Source organism: Cupressus sempervirens, chromosome 11, assembly GCF_028749045.1.
Source record: "Cupressus sempervirens isolate cs-2001-9-10 chromosome 11, ASM2874904v1, whole genome shotgun sequence".
NCBI classification, from domain to species: Eukaryota; Viridiplantae; Streptophyta; class Pinopsida; order Cupressales; family Cupressaceae; genus Cupressus; species Cupressus sempervirens.
The window spans coordinates 183281941-183307200 of NC_143128.1; positions in this window are offsets into that span (position 1 = coordinate 183281941).

The following is a 25260-nucleotide window of genomic DNA, read 5'->3' on the forward strand; positions in this document are numbered from 1 at the left end:
AGTCCATTTCATCTTTCATTGCAGACTCCCACTGAATCTTAGTAACCACCTGCACAGCTTCATCATAACTTTCAGGTTCACCAGCATTAGTAAGTAAAATAGAATACAAAGAGGGAGAAAACCTTTGTGGAGGTCTAATTGGCCTTGTTGACCGTCTAACATTCACTGGTGTGTGTGGTATTTTTTGTTGCAGTTGTTGCACATCATGAGGAATGGCTAGAACATCAGCTTTTGGAGTATCATCCAGCACTACATAATCATCTTCTTTCTTCTCATGTTGCTGCAACAGATCTTTGTACAACACTTTTTCATTGAATATGACATCCCAGCTTCTTATAATTTTATGATTTTCAAAATCCCAAAGCCTATAGCCAAATTCATTAATGCCATATCCAACAAAGACACATTTCTTTGATTTAGCTTCTAGCTTGGTTCTATTTTCAGAGTCTATATGAGCAAAAGCTTCACAACCGAAGGTCTTGAGAAAAGAATAACTCACCTTCTTACCAGTCCATGCTTCCTCTAGAATACCATAGCCCAAAGGAGTAGAGGGACCTCTATTAATCAAATATACTGCAGTATTGACAGCCTCCGCCCACATGTGTAAGGGCAACCCAGCATGCAACCTCATGCTCCTTGCGCGCTCCATTATAGTCCTGTTCATGCGTTCAGGCACTCCATTTTCCTGTGGAGTCCTTGGAACAGTTTTTTGTCTACGAATACCATTAGTGGAGCAATAATCTTCAAATTCATGATTGCAATACTCACCACCATTATCAGATCTGAGACATTTTAATTTCTTACCAATCTCATTTTCAACCAAGCATTTCCATTTCTTAAAAGTTTGAAATACATCCGATTTCTGTCTAAGGAAATAAACCCATACTTTTCTAGTTGCGTCATCAATAAATGTAACATAATAATGAGAGCCACCAAGGGAAGATACCTGAGCCGATCCCCATACATCTGTATGCACAAGCTCTAATTTTTCCTTTTTGTTTTCCTTCCCTGTCTTTACAAAACTCACTCTCTTTTGTTTTCCATACACACAACTTTCACAAAAATCCATATTCACACATTTTAGACCTGGTAAAACTTTCCTTGAATGAAGTACTTTCATACCTTTCTCACTCATGTGCCCAAGTCTATTGTGCCACAGCGCTGTATCAGAATCTACAGCAGCTATTTGTTCTCCCTGCTCAACTGCAGTAATTGTTCCTGAATATTCATTTTTCTCTGAAACAATCAAAGTAGAAGGAACAATATGACCTATACAAAGATATAAGGTGCCTACTTTCAAACCTTTTGCTACTACAAGGGAACCTTTTGAAACCTTCCAATTTTTATCATTAAAAGTAATTACACAACCCTCATCACCGAGTTGCCCTGCTGAAATTAAATTCCTACTCAGCTTTGGAACATGTCTTACCTCATGTAGTAGCCAATGATTCCCATTCTGCAACTTAATCTTAATTTTTCCCTTTCCAACAATCTGACAGGGTTCATTATCCCCCAAATAAACAAGCACAAAATCCCCTTGGACATAATCAATGAAATAACCTCTGTGAGGTGTAGCATGAAAAGAAGCACCAAAATCTAAAACCCATGAATCATCAACACTCTCTAAAGACAGAAGCAAAGCATCCTCTTCGGATTTATTACTTACCACATTTGCCTCTTTGTCTCCATCTAATTTATCTCCTTCATTTTTCTTTCGAGTCCAGCAATCTTTCTTTTTGTGCCCTGGTTTCCCACAATACCAGCAATCATTTGGTCCTCTCGATTGAGACCTCCTCCCCTTTGACTTTCCTCTTGATTTCCCACGATTTCCAGAGTTACTTCCTCTTTCAGTCGTTCTGCCCCTGCTTTGTGCATTTAAAGCACTTCCTGATGTAGATCCACCTGAGGATTTTCTACGAGTTTCCTCACTTAAAATAACACCGATCACATCATCATATTTTAGGGTACTTGATCCAGGAACAGAATTACTCACCGCCATTACTAAGCCATTCCAGCTTTCAGGCAAAGAACACAAAATCAAGAGAGCCCTAATTTCTTCATCAAAATTGATACCCACAGAAGATAATTGACTAGTAATAGTATCAAACTCATTTAAATGATTTGCAATAGATCCACCTTCTGCCATTTTCATATTAAATAAACGCTTCATGAGAAATACCTTATTTGAAGCGGAGGGCTTTTCATACAGTGTCGCTAGGGTTTTCATCAAATCTTCTGTCATCTTTGCTTTTGTAATATTAAATGCCACCGATGGTGCCAAGCATAACCGAATGCTTCCGAGTGCCTTTCTGTCCAAAAGATCCCATTCAGCCTCTGACATAGTTCCCTGATTCTTGGCTTTTCCTTCCAACGGCTTCCATAAATCCTTCTGATATAAATAGTCTTCCATTTGCATCTTCCATAACTAGAATTTCTGCCCATTAAACCTATCAACCCTCAGCTTACCATCATCTGCCATTGCTCCCACTCAACCGTGAGACTCCCACTTAACCGTGAGACTTTCCTGTAGAGGATAACTGAAAAAAAACTAGGCTCTGATACCACTTGTTAGGATAAACCACGGATAGAAATAAAAACTACATGCAAATATAACCAATAACAAAAATAATAGAACACACAGAAATGAACACAAGGCACCAAGATTTAACGTGGTTCACCCAATCCCTGGGCTACGTCCACCAAACAACAAGTCCGATCTTATTACAATCCAGTGATTACAACCTGATTACAATCCGTAATCCCTTACAGCTCAATACCGCCGCAAGAACCAATTTTGTATCACCACATATGAAAAATACCCAACCCTAAGCCCTTTTTATACAAGTATTAAACCACTTTAGGGTTATAAAATGTCGGCCATATGTTGGCCATAATATGTCGGCTACCATGTCGGCTACTTCCAAAATTTTTTTTTTCGGGGCGATGCCCCAAACCCCACTATTTATGAAGTATGTACAGTACTTTCTTGATCAGTCACCACAATCTAACAATCAACACAATGAATCACCACTAATATGATGGAAAGGAGAAGCTAAACCAAAAAAGAAGGTAAGGACAACATGCTACCATTGGTGAGCATCTAGCACTGGGAAAGCTACCAACCTACACCCTAGGCATAGGGTTCACGGGTCTTTCATGAACATAGTATACATGGAATTTAGATTTTGAATTCAAATATGAGTCAGATAATTTGGTTATGGGTAATTGTGCCTTGACATCAATAAAATGATATATGTAATGAAGTTGGAAGTGTAATAGTGTGGTTCTTATTATTGAGGTTACATAGAATAGATATGAGAGTTGTTGATAGAGAGAATTTTCTACAGGGAAATAAGACATGGGAATACATAGAGTTGAGAGTGAAGAATCTAGCTGAAGTAAGCACAATAGAGTGAAATAAAAGAAGTGAAGAACTTTTGTAGGCAATCAAGGGAGATGTGAGGATAGAGTACTCATCAAACAAGCAGTAAGATTAGAGCATCTTCAAAGGAGAAAGAGTAGAGATTTGTGCCACATTTAGGTCAAACACTTAGTATGCTTTCTTACCATTGCATCTATTTGTAACCTCCTAATAGGGACAACTTCATTTGGAAGCCCATTGTAAAATCCTCTAACAAGGTGTCTCTCAGATGAAGATTTGTAAATCCTCTAACCATGTAGCTTTAACAAAGCTTCAATAACCCTAATAGGTTGTAGGCATTCCTAATAGGATGCACTTCTAGAAGAATAATTTTTAGCTCTCAATAGGGTACCCCTTTACATGTATTATAAGGGCTAGTGGATATATTATCCCCACAGTGGCTTTCATACTTACATCGAGGGCTTCCATGTACAAAATACTTGTGTCAACTTGATGAATTATTTTGTGTGTGAGTTAACTTGTTTTTATCTTGTTCCTAAGCATAAAGTGGGTTGTATTAAGGTTAGAGTGAAGAATCAGTAGAATAACCAGTTTTATGAGTGGTACTGATTCACACCCCCCTCGCCCCCCCCACCCCCCCACCCCTAAAGTATCGGTTAAGTCCAACAAGACTGTGTAATACTCTTCATAATAATTGTTATATATTTTAACTATTATTTTTTATTGGACTAGAGTAAATTGGGTTGATTCATTTTATAGTTGTAGTTGTTGTTCAAAATGTGTTGGAGATATTGATGAGAGCTAAGACATATTAGAACTAAAACAATTGTAGGACATCAATATTTTATTTTGTATCCATTTGAATCAATTATGGTCTAAAATAGGTAGTCATTATTTCCTAAACATACAAAAAATAAGTAGATAAGGGTGCTATCATATTCCCCCCTCCCTCTCACACACACACACACACACACACACACACACACACACACACACACACACACACACACACACACACACACACACACACACACACACACACACACACACACACACACAAAGTCTTAAGCTCTCTCACTTGCTAACTCCTAACCTCTCTCTCTAACTCATAAACCTTAACCTTTCTTTCTCTTACTAACCCTAAACCCCCTCTCTTACACTAACCCCTAAACCCTTTGTCTCTCTCTCTCTCACACACACACACACATACACAACACTAAGTCCTAAGCTCTCTCTTACTAACTCTTGACCTCTCTCGTTATCTTACTAATTCCTAACCTCTAAACCCCCTCTCCTATAGTAACCCTTAAACCCTCTCTCTTAGAAATGCACATACACATGCACTAAGTCCTAAGCTCTCTCTTACTAACTCTTGATCTCTCTCATTATCTTACTAATTCCTAACCTCTCTCACTCACTCACTCTCTCTCTCTCCCTCTCTCTTACACTCTCTCTCTCTCTCTCTCTCTCTCTCTCTCACACACACACACACACACACACACACACATCAAATCCTAAAATATCTCTCTCTCTATCTCTTACTAATTCCTAACCCATCTTATTCTATCATTAATTATTCTATAACTTGCAACCCTTAGCCTCTCTCTCTCTCTCTCTCTCTAACTTGTAACCCTTAAACTCTATCTCTTTAACTAACCCCTAACCCCCCTCTCTATTACACTAACCCTTAGCTCTCTCTCTCCCTCTCTCTCTCTCTCTCACACAAAATCCTAATATATCTCTCCTTCTCTCTTACTAAATCCTCACTAACACTTAACCTCTATCTCTCTCTAATTCAAAATCATTAGTTCCTCTCTCTCTCTCTCTCTCTCTCTCTCTCTCTCTCTAACTAACCCCCCCCCTCTCTCTCTCTCACAAACATGCACACATGTACACACACACACACACACACACACACACACACACACACACACACTCACTAATTCCTAATCTCCCTCACTTACTAACTCATAATCTTTCTCATTCTCTGACTAGCTCTTAACACCTCTCTCTCTCTCTCTCTCTCTCTCTCTAACTCATAACCCTTACCTCCCAATTAAGCCCTAACCCCCTCCCAAGGGAGAGTGGAGTTAAGGATTGGTCAAATAGAGAAAAAGGGTTTGTGATTAGTCAAAGAGAGGGGTTAAGGGTTAAGAATTAGAGAGAGAGAGAGAGAGGCTATGAGTTATCAAGAGAATGAAAGAGGTTATTAATTAGTGAGAGAGAGAGATGGAGATATCTTATGAGTTTGTGTGTGAGTGTGTATGAGGGGGAGAGAGGTTATGATTTTGTATCTATGTGTGCATGTGTGCGCGGGTGTGTGTGTGTGTGTGTGTGTGTGTGTGTGTGTGTGTGTGTGTGAGAGAGAGAGAGAGAGAGAGAGAGAGAGAGAGAGAGAGAGAGAGAGAGAGAGAGAGAGAGAGAGAGGGGGGAGAGAGAGAAAGAGGGGGGGATATGATAGCACCCTTAGCTACCTATTTTTTGTATGTTTAGGAAATAACGACTACATTTTTTAGACCATACTTGATTCAAATGGATACAAAAGAAAATATTTATGTCCTACTATTGTTTTAGTTCCAATATGTTTTAGATTTCATCAATATCTTTCCAATGCATTTTGAATAGAGTCAATCAAACTCCGGATGTGAAATTTATCGCTTCCAAAGCATAGCCTATTTTTATTTCTTCAAAACCTGAATAAGATTATGTTTTCTCTTTTCCATAAACCAATCAAGTATTCAAGAATTTTTCATCCTTGGAACCCAAGTTTTTAAATATATTTTGGCTAGGCTTGGTAACCAAGCCTAGGTAATATTTGAAATTTTAAATAACCCGATCATAACTTGATTAGGTTATTGAAGTTTCTGGTTTTGCTTGGGTGGCATCAACTTTTCTATCCACCATCTTGGTGCAAACACCCCTCACATAGTTCCCATTTCTCTTCCATCCACCTTTTTTTCTATAACCTCAACCTAATTAGTGTAGATCATAATACAATCTAGATCAAGAAGACTCAAGGTGGAAAATTTTTGGAAGGTCAAATGGATTCTACTAGAATACACTTACACCTAACCTAGGGCTAATATTGCATTTAAAATTTAGGGCACTTACTTTTGTTAGGAACAGTTTGGTCATGCCCCCTTTGGGACAAGCAGTCATTTTAGTTGAGGGAATGCTAGGATAGTTTTATAGTCCTTTATATGGGTTTCGTAACTTTTTGTAAGAATTTTAACTATAGAAATATGTACATAATATTGGGAAGTTGATATTTTGGTATGCTTTAAGACCTATATATTATATTCTCATGCTTATGGGAATTCATAAATGTGATGATAACATGCTTATATATTTTAAATGTGGCTACTTGCATACTAAGTGGTTTTTTTAGAAATAAGGCATAGTGAATTAGTTTGTCTCTTGTAGCCTCAAACTAGAAAAAATAATACAACCATGTGAGGGTGCAAATTTGAACTAGTCTAACAAGACAAGGTGTTTTTTATATTTACAAGTGATGAAAATGGAGAAGAATTGTTCCATTACAATTTGTTGCTGATAAATATCCTTTTTTTTCTTCCTATTGGTGTGTATAAAATGAGTGGTTATGTTTTAATCGTTTAAGGTTATACAATCCTAATAGGTCTCCTCTTATGGTTATTGGTCTTTATGTTTATGAAATATATTTCCTAGATCTATTAAATCTCTTTCCTAGATATAGGCAGTTTGTATCATATGTAGTTCAATAATCCAATCTTTTCTGAGCTCTATTTAATAAAGCTTCATGTCCTGTAATGGGTAATACAAATTTTGGAATATATTTATGGTGTAGTTTAATACATGTACATGATTTTACTTTCTATTATAATGCATCCATTAATATATCAAGTGTTGTTTCAATCTCTATCTTTTGTTTATTTTACTTGTGTTGTACTGAGGGGAGCTACTTGAGGTCTAACTCAAACATGTTATTTTATGTTAATAGGATTATTCAACTCAATTTGTAGTTTTTTATTAGATTTTCCTCACCAATACTATTAGATTGTAAGATGATCTTGCAACATTGATTAATTCCAATGAAAGTATAATACAATAAATGTAGCTTAGTGTTTGCATACTCATTGTTATATCTTTTAATTTTTTTTGTTACCACATTAGAATATAAGTGTTTTAATTTATTTTATAGTACTAGTTCCTCATATTTTTGTTTGGTCGGTAATAATTTTTCATTTTATTAATATAAAGGTTTTTACATAAGTACAAAAATAGGCTCTCTTAGTTAGCCTTACCCTTCCTTTACACTTCTATCACATTACTACTTCCTATTTACCCTTTAAAACCATAAAACTATTGCCCCTTTTTTATGGGCTACATCCTTTGCATAAAACATTTTTCAAATTACATTACAGAAAGGCCTTTTAGCCTTGACAACATCTGTCCTTTCTTTTCAACTAAATTGACACCTACAACCTTCTTGCTATGCACCATCTTTCCTTGAGGCTCCTTCAAATATCTTAATTCCATTCACACATCTGTCCTTTGTAAAAAATTACTCCATATTTTCCCCTTTACTCTTTCCTTTTCCTTATTCATGTATTTCTCAAAATTAGGATTTCCAAAATTTTGTTGCAAGGTTTTTCTTACTGTAGATGAATTACCTTGCCTTCGACTGTGATTCTTTGTGAAAAAGAAAAATTTTAAAATCTTGACACCATCTCCTCCTCACTTCAATCTTTCACCCTTATTGGGAATCTGACTTTCACCACTCAAAGCCTCCTCCTAATTCTTGTTCTTCTCCACTGCTTTGGATGGGAAATGTGGAAATCTATCACCTTCTTTCCTTCCCCCTCCCTAAAGATGCCAATGTCTACCACCAGCCTCAACCATGCATCTTTAATATTTCCTTTATAGGCTTCTTTATCTAACCCCCTTGGTCACCAAACAAACCCAAATTTTCCTCGAGCTCTTCCTTCCTCCATGTTTTCAAAACATTCATAATAATCAAACCCCTATCTCGGCCACACCCATTCCAATAGAGAATCTATCCCTACTTTTAAATCTGTAGGGAACAACATTTTCATTACCCATTCAACCTCATCCATTAAAAATGCCAATTCCAGACACCAAACCATCACCATTGCCGCTATGTCAACATTTATTTTCCACTAGTGGGATGAGTTTTGAAATAATTCCCCCAGTGTTTCCTTTACTGCTTCCATAGATCCTTGCGTTGGACACTTTAGTAGCAACTCCAACCCTTGGTTTTGAACTGGGCCAAACAAGGCTTTTTGTTGTCTTGGCATTTTAAATGTAAAGGTAGCTTCCATCCTTTCCACTATTTTTCTATCACTTTCATAGTAGTTAGAATTTACTATTCAGGTTGTTAAAAAATTCCTTTACAATTACTTTATTTATAACATGTCACTAGTTCCCTTCTTTGACATTTCTTCCTAAATGCCACTAAAAATAATCATTCCTTCTACTTTTTTTGTGTCTTTCCCTCATGTGATCATTAATTACAAATCTCCCAAATCTGCTTACCCACTTTTTGTTGATAGTCCTTGTTGATGTCATTTTACTTTCACATACAGACCTCATGATTTAAATTTACTTTACTTTTGCCTTACTCATTATCAAACACTCATTCCCAATGATTATACCATTCAAAACATGACGTCCCCTCCATCAAATTTTTTTTTGTCCATTTTGAAAGTTGGTTTGCTTCCCTATTGGCTTCTTTGTAAACATGACAGATTTTAAAGTCCTCCAACAATTTTAACTCTTCATTTATACAAAACAATAAATTTCCTAAGTGCCAAGTTGAGATCATTTTGTTTCTCAATGCTTGCACCACTACCATAGAGTCACCTTCTAGAATCACTTTAACTCCTCACACCTTCTTTGTGTTAGAATTTGGTATAGCTTTAATACCATGTAAGAATTTTCCTTAGGGAAAAATTCACCCAAGATCAAGAAGCACAAGACAAGCACAATATTGACCAAATAAAGTATGATCAGAATAATGATATGAGAATGAATAATGTTCTCAGATATTGGATATTACATACAAAGTACACTAGGAGTGCCTAAATATAAAGGCCTCTAAACTAACTAGGAGTCAGCACACTGATAAGTCTTACAATAAGGCACATTTCCACTAGGAGTGGATTATCCTCCATTAAGCACAAGAGTTAGTGCAATGATGAGAGGATAAGTCTACAAAGGTGTAGCACATAAAATGAAGTTGTAGACACCATGTGCTAAAATAATAGTGCAAATAATTGTGTTGTCAATGTGACAACTCAATTAATTATGCAAACTCTAGTTTTGTAGACACCATGTGCTAAATTAGAGTTGCTTACTCCAGTGTTGTCAACAAGACAACTCATATAAGATTGCAAAATCCTAAGTGTCTAACCTAAGAAATAATAAAATAATGCATTTATCTTAAGTAAACTTAAGTAAAGCATAAATAATAATTATTTACATTAACACCCCCCCTTAAGTGCAACTTAGGGGAATGCACTTAAGTTCACAAAAGCTATGATGATATGCATAATGGGTCCCAACTACTAGGCCATGTTAGGTACCCAAGTAAAAATGCAATGCTGAAATGCAATCTCTCTGCAAATGGGGAAAGAGGGAAAAGCTCATGGGAAAAACCCTCCCCCAAAAAGAGAGAAAAGTACAATAAAAAATATGCATGTATGGATGCAGTAATCAAGACCCCCCCGTTTTGACATACATCATGCATATACAATAGAGAATCCCTCCATGAAATTCCCCCCTTAGAGAAGGATCTCGTAATGATGAGTTCTTGAAGACAAAAGAAAATCCAATGCTGACAAACAAAATTTCTCCCTTTAGGAAGAAGAAACACCAAATATAGGTGCAAATATGCTTCCCATAGTGGATAGGAAGATGGAAGAGAGATCCATATGTAGTATGTTGTGGATGCTACCTCTGAAGCCTACTCAAATGTTGACAAGTCCTTAATTAATGAAGATGCCATGAACCAATCTAGTGGATGCCCAAAATATGTTGGCAAGCAAGGTAACATGTCTATGCATGAAGCTAAATCAAACTCTAAAGATAGTGAAGCATCTTGATAGGAAGATGGAGGAAGAGAAGCTATGTCACCTCCCTTCAATGATGTAGACACACCTATAAAAGAAGAAGCTACACCATGATAGTTGAATGATGGTCCTCCCTATAGGAAGCAATGGTGCCATAGGTGTGGTAGAGAACTCTCCCCAACTAGTAGGAAGAATCCTTAGAAAATATGATGGATGAGGAAATTGGAATACAATCTCCACAGACTAATGCGTCTCCTCATAAGTGAGTGAGTCCTCTTCTAATTGTTGTAAAGAAGCCACAATCATGTTAGAATGATCAAGTGGTTGAGGGTCATAGTGTGCCCTCACAATGAGTGAAGAAGTCTCCTCAAAAAAGAGAAGATTGATATCATCGATGATGTCTCCCACATCTTCAATGTGAGACTCCACAAATAGCACTGCAATGTATGGAAGGAAGTCATCTCACAAAGCTAAAGGAGGCTAGAACTAGATCAGTAGAATCAATAGGAGCTTCAAGAGGTGAGATCTCATTTGGAGTTGGAGGTACCATTAATGAAGTGACTAAAGATAGAATGTCCTTTGGAAATGGAGTGACTCGTGGATCTCCATATGCTTCCCAAAGAGCCATCCAAAAGTCATGAGGAAAACTTGCCATACTAAGAGGAGAAAAAGATTCCTTAGTCATACTTCTATACATAAAGCAAAGAAGATGATGAAGATGTGTGATCCAAGTAGGATTAGATGACAATATCTTCAAAGATAGATAAGGAAACACTTCCATATGTTCTCTTCTTAGATGATCAATGATTAAGGCACTCCATTTCTGATAGTTACTCGATGTCAACTTCAGTCTTATACCAAACTAACATATGTGACATGAATCCATGAGATCAATAAATGTATGCACCCCCCAAAATGAAAAAATAATCAATCAACCCTCCCTAATGTATGATTTGGCACTTTATAGCTAGTGTAATTACAATGGGCCAATTTGTCAATTTTGACCTTAGTGGACTTCTAATTTTCAGTTTACAACCTCCTTTTATAGTTCAAATCTGGAATGTTACAATGTACAAATTTTTTGAAGCAATGCAAAGAAAGGACCTATTTTTGAAAGTGATATTTCTATCCACACAAGCCTATAATCTGATTGCAAATCTGAAAAGTAGACGAAAAATTATTCACTTTCAAAAAAATGGAACCTGATTTGGAGTCTAGATGAGCCTGTAGTAAGCATTTGAGGTTGCATAAATTGGGATTTGAAAATTGTAGAAAAATTTAGGAATAGAGGTATCAAACATCCTACACCAATGTGTAGATCACATAATTCTATCCCAAAACAAAAAAAATTGCTTGCAAAAAGGAGTTTGTATGAGGGAGATATCATTGTTTGAAAATCACCTCTATTATCATTTTTCCTAAATCGTTGCCACCACGCCTCCAAAAATCAATTGACTCTAGATTTTACCTCAGATGTCCAATTTTGATGAAACAAAAGTCAATTTGGGGGTTTTTTGACCTTTTGAATATGATGCCAATATCTGATTTGCACCAGCAAGCTCCAATCTTCAACTGCAAAAAATCTCTTCCAAATCAAATTTTTGGACAAAATACGTAGATTTGAAAAATAATGTAGATAAATTGTAGAGACTGAAATAATATAATATACAGATCTAAAAATTAAATTCAAAGATCTGAAATGATCATACTGAATTTGCAAATTGGGCCTTCGGGTGTAGGTTTGCAAAAAAAAAATTGCTTCAAATTTGACTATGGCCCAACATAGGCAAATTTAAAGTCAAAATTCACCCAAGATCAAGAAGCACAAGACAAGCACAATATTGACCAAATAAAGTATTATTAGAATAATGATATGAGAATGAATAATGTTCTTAGATATTGGATATTAGATACAAAGCACACTAGGAGTGCCTAAAGATAAAGGCCTCTAGACTAACTAGGAGTCATCACACTGATAAGTCTTACAACAAGTTATATGTCCACTAGGACTGGATTATCCTCCATTAAGCACAAGAATTAGTGCAATGATGAGAGGATAATCCTACAAAGGTGTAGTGTGTAAAATTATGTTGTAGACACCATGTGCTAAAATAAGAGTGCAAATAATTGTGTTGTCAACATGATAACTTACTTAATTATGAAAACTCTAGTATTGTAGACACCATGTGCTAAATTAGAGTTGCTTACTCTAGTGTTTTCAATAAGACAACTCATATGATAGCACAAACTCTTAAGTGTCTAACCTAATAAATAATAAAATAATGCATTTATCTTAAGTAAACTTAAGTAAAGTGTAAATAATAATTATTTACACTAACACTTTGCACATTTGATTGCTAAAAGTGCAGCCTAAAATTTGGCTTCATTGTTTGTACCATCAGGTAATATTTTTGCTCCAAATGCAATTGTCTCACCTAAATAATCCCTTAATATGCACCTAGCTCTTGATTTTCCTAGATTTCACCTAGCTACCTTATCAAAATTCACTTTAATCCAGCCTTTACTAGGAGCTTCCCATCTTGCATTTTCCCTCTGACTCACCTTTGAAGAACTCTTCCCCTCTTCTCTAGCCTATCCAATTTTGATCCCAATTCATTCTTTCTAAATAGCTCTATCATAGGTCATAAACACACATTTTAGCTATCTTTTTCTAAACACTACAACATTTACAACTTCTTCTATCAAATAATCAATCCTTTGCAAGAGTTGTTCCATTGTTTCTGTCACTTCTTGAAAGATCCTCCTATTTCTTTCCTTCCACACCTTCCAGATAAAAATTGAAGGACTTACCCTCCACACACATTCAAGCATATTCCTTCTCCTCATCCTTGGCCATGAAATGAAGAGAGCCATAAGAGAGGGGCACCATGGTTCCAACCATCCCAATTTTCCCTGAATATGACTCAAACATCTAGATGGAACATCACAATTCAACAATAGATGATCAACACTCTCCTCCTCTCTTCCACACATAACACATTTTGTAGGTCCTTGAAAACCAAATTTCCTTCTTCTTTCCCCTATTAAGATTTGGCCTTGAATAGCTAACGATGAGAAAGTTGCAACCGTTGGTAGTATTTCTTTATTCCAGCATAAATCCCCAGCCTCAAAATAGACCTCCTCTTTATTTTGTATTAATTCATAACCAAGTTTAACTAAGAACTTACTTGAGGTTGTTGCAACCCAAATTATCTTGTCCCCTCGATCAATAATGCACACTTTCCTTCAAGTGAAAATCTCCCTTAGAGATTATTGTTGTCCTTCTGAAAGGCTTTCAACCCTCTAATCCTTTCATTCCAACACTTTACCTAGGATTCCTTCCTTTTCCAAGACATAGTCCTTTACATTCCCCCCCCCCCCCCCCCCATAAATCACAAATTTTTTGTTTTAACTCTCTATCTTGACATTCTTCATCTAACATTTTATAGCCATTCCATGAATCCTCCCAAAAATTTTCTTTATTAGCATCTCCTATTACTCACAAAATATGGTCTGTTATGACATGTCTACAAGATAAAATGAAGTTCCAGATTGTTGACCCCTTCACCAGGTTTTGGACTGTTAAAATCCTTATGTCTTCATCTGAATCCAAATATTTGACCTTTACAATTTTTGTCCACATCTGATCAGCATCACTTGCCATTTGCCAAACAAATTTTGCTCCTAGGGAAATATTCATAGTATTCCAATCTCTAGTTCCAACACCCCCAAATTTTTTAGGTCTACACTTTTTTTTCCCACTTTAATAATGACCATTTCTTACAATCCCCTACACCACTCCAGAAGTCTTTGCATCTATTTTTCCACTATATTAATCACCTTCTTAGGAATTTTTAAGCATGTCATTGAGAAAATAGGCACTGTAGAGACTACTAATTTTAGCATCAAGATTCTCCCTGTCGATGAAAATCATTTGCCTTTCCATCCTTCCATTTTTCTAAAACACTTTTCAGCCAAACCCTTCCACACATCACTTTTATTTCTCCCCTAGAATAATGGTATCCCCAAATACCTACTTGGAAGTGAACCTTGCTTAATATTCAAAATTCTACCTATTACAATTATTTTATTAATAGGAGTATTGAAGAAAAATATTTCTGATTTTTCCTAATTGATCTTCTATCTTGAAACTTTTCCATAAATTTCTAAAGTTTTTTTCATCAGTCTTGCTTATTGCTCTAAAGCTTACCCTATTAGAAAGGTGTTCACAAATTGCAGATGAGAAATAGGGTCCACTCCTCTTGCCACTTTAACACTTTTCCATAGACCTCTCACTCTTTTTTCTTGAATTAGTATCTCCAAAACTTCTACTAGAATAATAAGAGAAAAAGGGGATAATGGGTCCCCTTGCCTTATTCCTTTTTGTAACCCAAAGAAACCTTGGGGGCTACCATTTACAAGAATAGAAAATCTAATAGAACTTAGACATCCTTTTACCCACTTGATCCACTCATCATTAAAACCAATTTTTTTCAATACTTTGAACAAAAAATCTCTATTTACCTCATCATAGGCTCTCCTTATATCCAGTTTCACCATCATTTTGTTGAGTTTCTTAACTCTTATAGAATGGATCATTTCATGGGCTATTATAACCCCTCCAAAAATAGATCTACTTAGTGTAAAGCCACTCCATTCCTCTGAAATGACATCATTTAGATTCAGCTTTAGCCTATTTGCAATCAACTTAGAAATGATTTTATACAGAATATTGCACAAAGAGATAGGTCTAAAATCTTCAAAAGTCCTACATTCTTCTTTTTTTGGCACTAAAGCAATAAAATTATTGTTAATATCTATTAAAACAACACCCCCCCCCTCCCCCTCTATATTCCTCAACCATCTCCCACACTTCATCCCCTATACATTCCCACAAGAATCTAAAATACTCCATGTAAAGCCATCTAACCTTGGGATTTATCCTTTCCTAATCCCCATAGAGCCATTTTAACCTCTTCTTTTTTTACTTCAGCACTCAACATTACATTCTACATTTTTGTAACACACTCTGGATTACACTCCAAAACATCCTCTTCTAAAGCCCCACCTTCGTCCTCTAGCCTTCCTCTTCCTTTGAAAAGTCTACCACCTCCTTCTTAATCAACTTTGGGTCATTTACCACTATTCCATTTGATTTTTTTATGGAGAAAATCTTATTATGAGCTCTTATAACTTTAACTGAATTAAGAGAAAACTTTGTGTTCCTATCACCTTGTTTTAGCCATGTTTCTCTTGGTTTATGCCTCCAAAGCACTTCTTCTCTCCTTAGAATTTCTTCATATTCCCTTTTCAATTTCTTTTCTTCTTGGAAAACCTCCTCATTCATTCCCTTTTGAATAATTCCTTCATTCAATTTTTTTAAAGACACTTCTAGCTCTTCTTTTATCTTGAAAATATTTTGGAAAGATGCCCTATTCCAGACCTCCAACTTTCCTTTAATATGTTGTAGCTTTTTAAATATTTTAATAGCTTTATTTCCTTCCCAAACAGGGGCATATTTCCACCATCTCTTTAAAACCATTCACTCTCAACCACATTTCTTTAAATTTGAATGAGGATCTATCAGGGGCACACTCTTAAATCTTCAAGTTGATTGGAAAGTGGTATGATCCATAGATTGGTAAAATTTCTACTTTCACCATCTAGTCCACCTTAGTCCAATCTCCCCCTACAAGGAACCTGTCCAACTTTTTGGCTATATTCAAAAAATCTAGTCTTCTATTATTCCAACTAAATTCCCCCTGCCTAAATGGAATATTCACCAAACCATTATCAATCAAAAAGGCTAAAAAGTCCTCTTGTTTGGTCAATCTCTAGCCCTTCCTCCTTTTTTCTCCTCCGGATAAAGGATGAAATTGTAATCCCCAACCGCCCCCCCCGCCCCCCCCCCCCTTAATCCAAAACCTAAATATTTTGAACTCACCTTAATCCATTGACAATTTTTTTTCCTTTTGCATTACAATCCCAACCGCCAAATCCACCTTCCATAAGACACTTATCCCTCTAGACACTCCTTCTACAACAACCTAATCACTATGACATCTCCCAAACTTCCTCTTTACACCTTCAACATCATCTATTTTTATCTTTGTTTCTTGAACTAGAACCACATCTAGTTTTTCTTGATCAAGGCCCCACTTGATCAGGCACATCTTGTCAGGGGCATTACAACCCCTAATATTCCACGATAAGATCTTCATCCCTTCTAGGAGGGGTTTTTCCACCTTCCCATCTTCAGTTTATTCTGGCCTCTTGCACTTCCTACAATTTGGATTAAAGCATATAGTGTTCTTCTCCCCCTCTTTTGGCTTTCCCCTATATGAGCTTTATGCTTTTTACTTTCTATTTTTCAAGAGTTCTTTTTTCTTTGAGGGGCATTTTCTCCTCCAACCTGAGGTAATCTTCTCCCACTTCAACCTTCCTTTCCTGATCATCCTCATTCGAGCTCTCCTCTGAGCTTGAATCACCAAAGAGACCTTTAAGGTTTCTAATTGGAGAGATTTAAATATCTTAAAAAACCTCCCCTGGACCTCTATCTTCTTCCCCCTCTAAAACTATCCTATAACCTTCATCCTCCACCCACCCCTTTTGTGTTCCTCAATCCTTTTAACCTCATCTACTTCCCTACCCTCACTTCTTTGTGGCATTTGAGGTTCTTCTCGACTCATGATAGTTGTATGTTCCCCCCTTATTATACATCTTCCCCCCATCTCCACATTTCCTCATAGCCTTAGCTCTTCCCTACTTCCTTCATATTCTTTGAAGCCTATACTTTGTTGAGCCTCATCCCATCCTTTTCTTGCTAGAATTCCTATTGTAAGAAACTTCTCACATCTACCCAACATTCCACCCCCTATTCCTCCTCCATTATTTCAACCACCACTTTTCCCTCTCTTGATAGTTATTTTCTTTGGTTTTCCACATCATAGTGTTTTCCATTTTTGCAGCTTCCCTATTTAACTTTTTCTCTCATTCTCCTTGCTCCCCTTCCTTATCCGAGCTATCTCAATCACTTGATTTAATATATTTTCCTCCTCTTTTCCTTTGTATCATCCTTCTTGCTTATAGCTTTCTAAATCATGTTCCTCACATAGACAATGCTCACACACCATCAAGCCTTCTTCCATCAACACCGGTTGTCTCCAAACCTCCCCCTCATAGAAGATCTCAACCATTTATGGTAAAGGGTGACAATCATTCCATATTATGCATATTCTTGGAAACATTTGTAGGGTTTCCTTATCCACCATTTCCACAACCTTAATAAATGTCCCAATTTATTTCCAATCACTTTGTAACAATGTCCTATCCAATATTCCTAAGGAAGGTTTCTCAAACCCACCTAGAGAGGAAATTACTTTATTATTTCCTTTATGGGGTTAAAGTTTGGGACCCACACTTTCATGTAAAACCCAAAACCCTCAAGAAAATATGGTCCACCATTCAAAATCTAATCTCTATCTTGAGCCATCTCCACCATAACCATGCAAAATCATTCTCTAGATTTTTGAAATCTTTCACCTTTCCCCACTTCTCATCACACCATGTTTTTATCTTCCCTATTGTGGGCCCTGGCCCTCCCCATTTCATGAAGAAATAATTCTTTTCTAATAGATCTCTCTTCTCCTTCATAGGGCTCATTTAGAATAGCACTCTTTTAGTTGTGCATCCTATCTTTGTTGTTACTCTATCATCTACTTCTCCTAATTTACCACAATCTATGGTTTCATTAGTCTCTTAGCAATATTTTCAAAAACCACCTTTCCTCCTAGATTGATAGATTTGAACCTCTACGCTAGATGACTCCTTTGTCCATTAAAATTGTGTCTTTCTCTCTCTTTTTTACACTTTCCACCATTTTGTTGTCCCAATTTTTTCCACTGAAAACTTTCTTGAAAGTTTCTACTCCCTTCCTATCATCTCCCATTTCTATTTCTCCAGTAGTTCAAGCCTTCTTGTCTCCTGAATGACTCAAACCTTCCCAAGTTCTGACTATTTCTTCCATGTTTTTGGTAACCCTTTGCAAACCTATTTGGGAACTCTATTCTCCATTACTCTCCCATTTTTTAATTATTTTGGAAGAGGTTGTTTTTAGTTCCTCATATTTTGATTACAATTATATTGAAGTATTAAATAAATCTTCTTTTGTAATTTTCTTTGTAGTAGGGTAGGAAAAAATCTAACTAATAACATGTTTCATATAGTATGTAGATCCATTTCAAGTTCATGAACCTAGGTGGACAAATAGATGTTTCCCATATATAAAGGGAGTTTTGGTTTGATAAGTTAACTTAGATTTTAAAGGCTTCATAACTCATAATCACAATTGGATATAGGAACTCTACACTAGGTTGGCTTGTCTTGGAATACTACAAAGGAATCTAGAGTTTAAGGTTGGATTCTCTGAATTGTGATGGCCTAACATATACATGGATGCCAAACATTATACCAATAATTATGATATTTGTCAAAAAAAAGAAAGACTAACTGCTCAAGATGAAATTCCTTTGCAACCCATCTTAGCAAAAGTTCCCTATAAAAAATGGGCAATTAAGTTCATAGGATGCATCAACCCTCCAACCAAACTCTCTAAATCAAGGTTCATCATTAGCAATATTTATTACTATAAAATATCTCTAGAATAACATCACTACCAGATTGCGGTGCTTAATCAACACAACTAGTGTAATGGGCTCAGCACTTTATAGATAAAATTATGAAGTAAATATTAGCCAACTTCATCATTATAATTAACCATAGTAATATATACCATCTAGAAGCCAATGGAGTTAGTGTTGTACTAAAGATGGTCATTAGAGCCACCTTGGCTAAAATGCGTACAAATAAGAATGACTGATATGTCATAATAAATTTGATACTTTGGGGCTATGACAAAAAATATATGTCCAAATAGACAAAATTTGATTTGGTACATAGAATAGAACCTCTAAAAGTTATACTCTATAACAATGACACTCAGATTGAATGATAGAGAGATAAAGAAAATATTAGAAGGATTGAAAAAACTTGATCAAGCTAGGTAGTTTTTATAAACACATATTTGGGTAAAATGAAGAAGACTAAATTCTTGGCAATACCAAAACTATAGGAAAAAAAAATTATAGGTTGGAGACATGGTCCTCTTGTATGATGATAAGTTCAAAATGGGAAGAAAAACTAAATTTTGGGGGTTGGGACCTTATAAGATTAATAATGTTCTTGGTAATTATGAAGTTGCAAAATATTATTGCCATTACAAATAATGATGTATCAAATTAATATTATCATTTATGGAAAAAATAATTTCTAGACATGATGGATCATCCATACCAATAGAAGATTGGATTGAGAAAATGAATTTGTTAAGTGTTTTCTGTACCGGTGACAAGATAACCAATATGAAATAAATGATCAATGATGGAGATTATGGATGTTTTAAAGTGTGTGGTTCATATGGAAACATCATCAAATTCATATTATTAATGTCTAGATTCACATCATCCATTTTTCAACACACCCAAAGATTTGATGAGGTAAACTAGTGATAATAGTTAGAAAAGAGTACTGACAAGGTTAATTGTTTTGAATTTGTAATCTGGTAGACAAAATTGAAAGGATGACTTATAATCTTATTGAATTATTTTGGGCTGACATCAGGGAAGTTGAATTTTTGAATTGGCATAGTCACTCATATAATTATTTTGGTACCAACTTCGGTAACATGTTTAGGGTTTTTCTACCAACATGAAAATGTATATAAATGAGTTGTAAATTGAATTGATGTATGTTGCGATGAGTTGTGATGAATAAAGGTGTTAGGGAAAAAATTCAAAGTTTTGTAGACACAATTCAAAGTAAAGCAACTAAGAGGAAAACCATTGGATCTATCAAGTAGTGAGTGCTATTTTCATACCACATTCACTTGTTGTTCCCTAAAAAATTGACAATTTAAATCCCTTAATCAAGTCACTCCTAATAAGCCCAAAGATTAAATACTCTAACTAGATGACTGCCATAAGGATTCTTCAAATCCCTTAACCAATAGCTCCTAATAGGGCTTTTGTAATAGTTTTAAACTTGGCTATAGATACTCTTAATCAGGTATTCCCTTGTACCATCTTAAATTGGAAGCACTCCAATTTAATGAAGGTTTAGCACCTATTTAATGTAATTTCATCATGTTCTCCTCCTCTTTCATTTCTTTCTCCCTTCTTTTTCCTTTCTCCTAGGTTGAATTGGGGTAAAACATAATAGATCTCCTTTAAAGCTCCTATGGTAATGAGCTCGGGGTAGGATCTATTTTCCCCTAGGTCATCCTTTCTATCCACCTTTCCATTTATAATCCAATCCCAACACTGAAATAGGGTTTCCTTGGAATGCAGGCATGAAATCTAAATTTTGAGGCTTATTTTGGGGTCCCCAAATTATCACTAAGATTTGTGCACCTAGCAATTATGGGTGCATTGTGTCCTTGATGCATTAGGGGTGCATTGTACCCTTTATTGGGCCCTATTTTGCCATCTTTTTCTCTAAGTCCCATATTTTGACAATCAAGTACAAACTCTTATGCCAGTTGACCTACATGAGTTAGTTGATTCCAATCTCTATTCAAAGCCTTTTAGTTGCTCCATTTTTCATAGCCAACCATTCTATTTTAAAGCACCCACTAGAAATTGCATTCAAACATTCAAGTTTCAAGTCTTCAAGCATTCATTAAGTTCCTCCATTGATGATAAGGGATTCATGCATTCAATCAACTGAAGGAGTTTATGCTAGATCTTCCATCATATTTTCAACATTCAAGATCTCCCTTCATACATTCTAGATCCTTTGTTGTATCTTCTTTGGTGAAGGGGATTTACTTTTCATTTATGTTGTAGTTTCTACTGCACGTTGGATATTGTGGAAGTTGATTGAAAAATCTATAGATTTGTGGTTTCATTAATTTAACCCACACCTCCACCTTGCTCTCATCTTAGTGCCTTATAAAAATAACCCAATCTACATAGAAATATTAGATGAAAACCCCTAATCTTCTATTTGAATAGAGTGGGACAAAAATAATATCATCAAAACCTAGAATAGAGTCGAATTGAGGAAAAATCTAAGTTATGAAGAGGGAATGATGCTAATAGGTAAATAATATTTATACATACTTCTAGTGAATATTTTGCATCTTTCTAAATCAAGTAATTGGAGATTAAAATTTAGCATGTAGGAAAAGGACACTAAACATGGGTCACATCAATTCTTATAGGCATAGTTGTATTATAATATGTGATCACCAAAAGTAAGGCATGGATGAGGAAGTATATAATAGAGAGACATGATACAAAAGAATGTAATATAAGATTGACAAAACTAAGTTAAGGTTATAAATTACAACATCTAGAATGTCATAAGATTTTAAAAAGTTGGCCAATGTTCCCAAATTTCTTGCTAACATGTAGATAGTTTTCAATCCAATTAACGATACCAATCAAATAATCCCATTCTTTCTTTAAAGAAACATCTTTCAAAACTCAAAGATACAACTTATAGTTTTAAAAAGCAAGATTTTCATGTTCTTTTTAATTTTGTTTTTACATAAATAAATAAAATATAAGATAAAATAAATTCACTTTTTGCATATAACCAATATCTATCCCCAAAGTTATATTTCCCTTTTCACATTCCCAAATAGAGTTTTCCTAAAACAAATAGTCATAAAAGAGATATTTTACAACTTAAATGAATTCTTTTTTAAGTTAATTTTAAGTTCACCTAAAATAAAGATTTTTCTTATTCAAAAAAAGTAAATGCATATCATTATATTTAAATTCTATTAAATTTATTTGTAAATATCAAGTACATAAATAAACAAACTAAAATTCATAAAAGACATATTGATAGGTCTAACACATAGGAGATCCAAAATTGTTATTAATTTAAAAATTATTTATGGGTTACATGTCATTTAATATAAGCAAGGATAACCAATGAAAATAATCAAATAGACTTCATTTCATATTTAACTAGCCGCCATTGATATTTTATCTATGTCTAAACATTCAAATCAAACAATACCAAAGCATTTAGTATAATTAACCAACGTAATATAATGCACCTTCTAATAAAATATTTCAATTTCAATATCATCATAATAATATAAGTGATACATGAATAACTATGATTTAATCATTGATCAAATCAATATTCCAAATCACATGGATACCTCAACTATCATATCATTTCCTTCCCTTGAACATACATAGACATTCACTCCATGCTTTGGCTCTTGCTATAAATTTCTTTTCAAAGATAACAAAAAGATATATGAAGATGAGAAGTTTTTTTTTGCTCCTATTTGGATAGACTTTAATGTTGTGTTCTCAAGCCTCTTAATGCAATATGTTCTCACTTTAGATGATAAACTTCAACAACTTTTTAGGGTGTATGTGACAACAAATTTTGTATGTACATGAAGTTAGTAGATTTGTAAAGTTGTGACAATGATATGTAACAAGACTTCTTGCATACACAACCTCTCTATGAGGGTTGCATTATTATTCTAAAGTTTCTACTTATTCAAATTATATAATGTAATTTCAATCATTTTTTTGTAAAAAAAGGATATCTTACATTTTAGTCATTATTTTGGAGTTATATGCTTGATTTTCCAAGGTTGGCATGCCAATCAACACATTAGTATTTCAATGCATAGATAGGTGAACGTGTTTTATCCTCATAAAAAAAAGATTATAGGCTTGGAGATTTTTTTTTGACTTTCTAGTTTTTTTTTCTTTGTAACATGTATCATGAGGCCTCTTTGTTTACTGACCATTGGGTTATAGTTTTGAGTCTATGATTTAACAACACCACCTAATAATTTTGATCCTTGCTTGGTCTAGACAATAAGAAAGTCATGGTTGGTCACATTAGTGCAGGAAGGGGATTACCTCCATGATTGAAACATAATTTATCTCTAATCACTTTTAGTTGTGTTGTTGTGATATTGATAATGAATACATGCTTGCTTATTATGATAGATTTACAAAGTCAGGAGATGCTACTATATTGTTCATAGGTTGAAGAGCATACCTTTGAGAGATGATAAAGTTTTCTTAGTAGAGCATAGATATAATAATTAATATGTTGTAAATATGTTTTATTGTTAATATGATGAGTGGTGTTTCATAGATTGAATTTTTCTACTCAAACATTTTTCTAGGATACATATTATGTTTTGTGAATGTATGTTTATTATATCTCTTATCTTTATTTGTTTCTCCATTTTGGTTATTTTTCTTATTCCTATTTAAATTTTGTATGTTGCTAATTTATTGCTATATTTGACAACTTGTAACAATTTGCTCATTGTTTCCAATTCTACTTGATTGATTTTCCACCTTGTAGCTTAGTTAAGCCTTATTTCATCATTTTTAAAACTTGGAAGACACATTAGTAATGTATGCAATACATGCTTCATAAGTAGTTGATGTTAACACTAAAATGCTAATGGGATCTTGAGGGATGATGTAAGTGCTTTAGTAGTAGATTGGGTATAAGAAGAAAACTTTAATATTTGTTGATAAAAGAGCCAATGTAATCAAAATTATTGATGAAAAATAAAGCTACACAAAAGTGGTGACTATTGAGAGTTCTTTTTAAGGATAGAAAAGGCATTAGATAAATCTTTATTCCTTGAAATAACCTATAGGCAATGCATTTTTATGATATTCCTAGGCACACAATTAGAACTCTTAGCATAAGAGTTGACATTCTAGATGTTGTAATTTATAACCTTAACTTAGTTATATAGTCCATTTCATTTATAATCATATAGTCCATTCAATTATTCTTTGATGAATGACTATTTGAGATTGTGAATAATTTCAAAATTGAACAAGGAAGATGCATGTTTTATGCATAATCTTTAAAAAGTTAAAGGTCATGGATATAGCCTCGAGCTCATCAAGGTTGCATGTATGGTTTTGAACTAGGTCAAAAACCACAATGATCTTAAACCATATCAATCAAAATCTATTATTGATGATCCATAGTTAAAAAAACCTACACACTTTCATTTATCCTTTCTAAAAAATTGGTTGTTTCACTCATTTTCTCTTAAAAGATAATCCATTATTTCTTTTAAGGGGCATTGTAAAGGGAACTCAAATATTGATTTCATTAGGAACATTCTTAATATGTGTGTTTTTCAAGATACATCAATTAAAATGTTCACATGTAAAAATCTTAATTGATCGAACTATTGAGGTTTCTTATAGTTAAATCTTTTAGGTACTAAAATTTAATGTAATTTTAGGGAGATCATTATTTCAACAAAATGTACCATGTTTATCATGAATATATTCATATAATTTATACTTGATAAAAAAATCAAGTACTTTTTGAATAAACATGAACTGTTATTAATAAATACAGGGGAGGAGGAGAATTACTTTAGAGGGAATCATAAGGGATGAGGTTGGGGTCATGCCCCAGGTGATTTTGATGGCGTAGATGCCCCTCAGTCCTTAGCTCGTGATGGAGACACCCCACCAAAATGATAGAGAACTAATCTATAGACTAGATCATTTCAATCATCTTGTAAGGCATTTTATAGACTTTCAACCCGTGATCAATAATCCTAAGTTGTTTTTCTTAGTATAGTAAACCTTCGACGTAAATATTCCTACCATACCCTTGTACATACTTACCTTAGTTGATGATGATAGAACTATTCATGCTCTGACATGGCCAACATCTTTTAATTGACTCTCTGTGCATTATGATTGGGAAGCCACT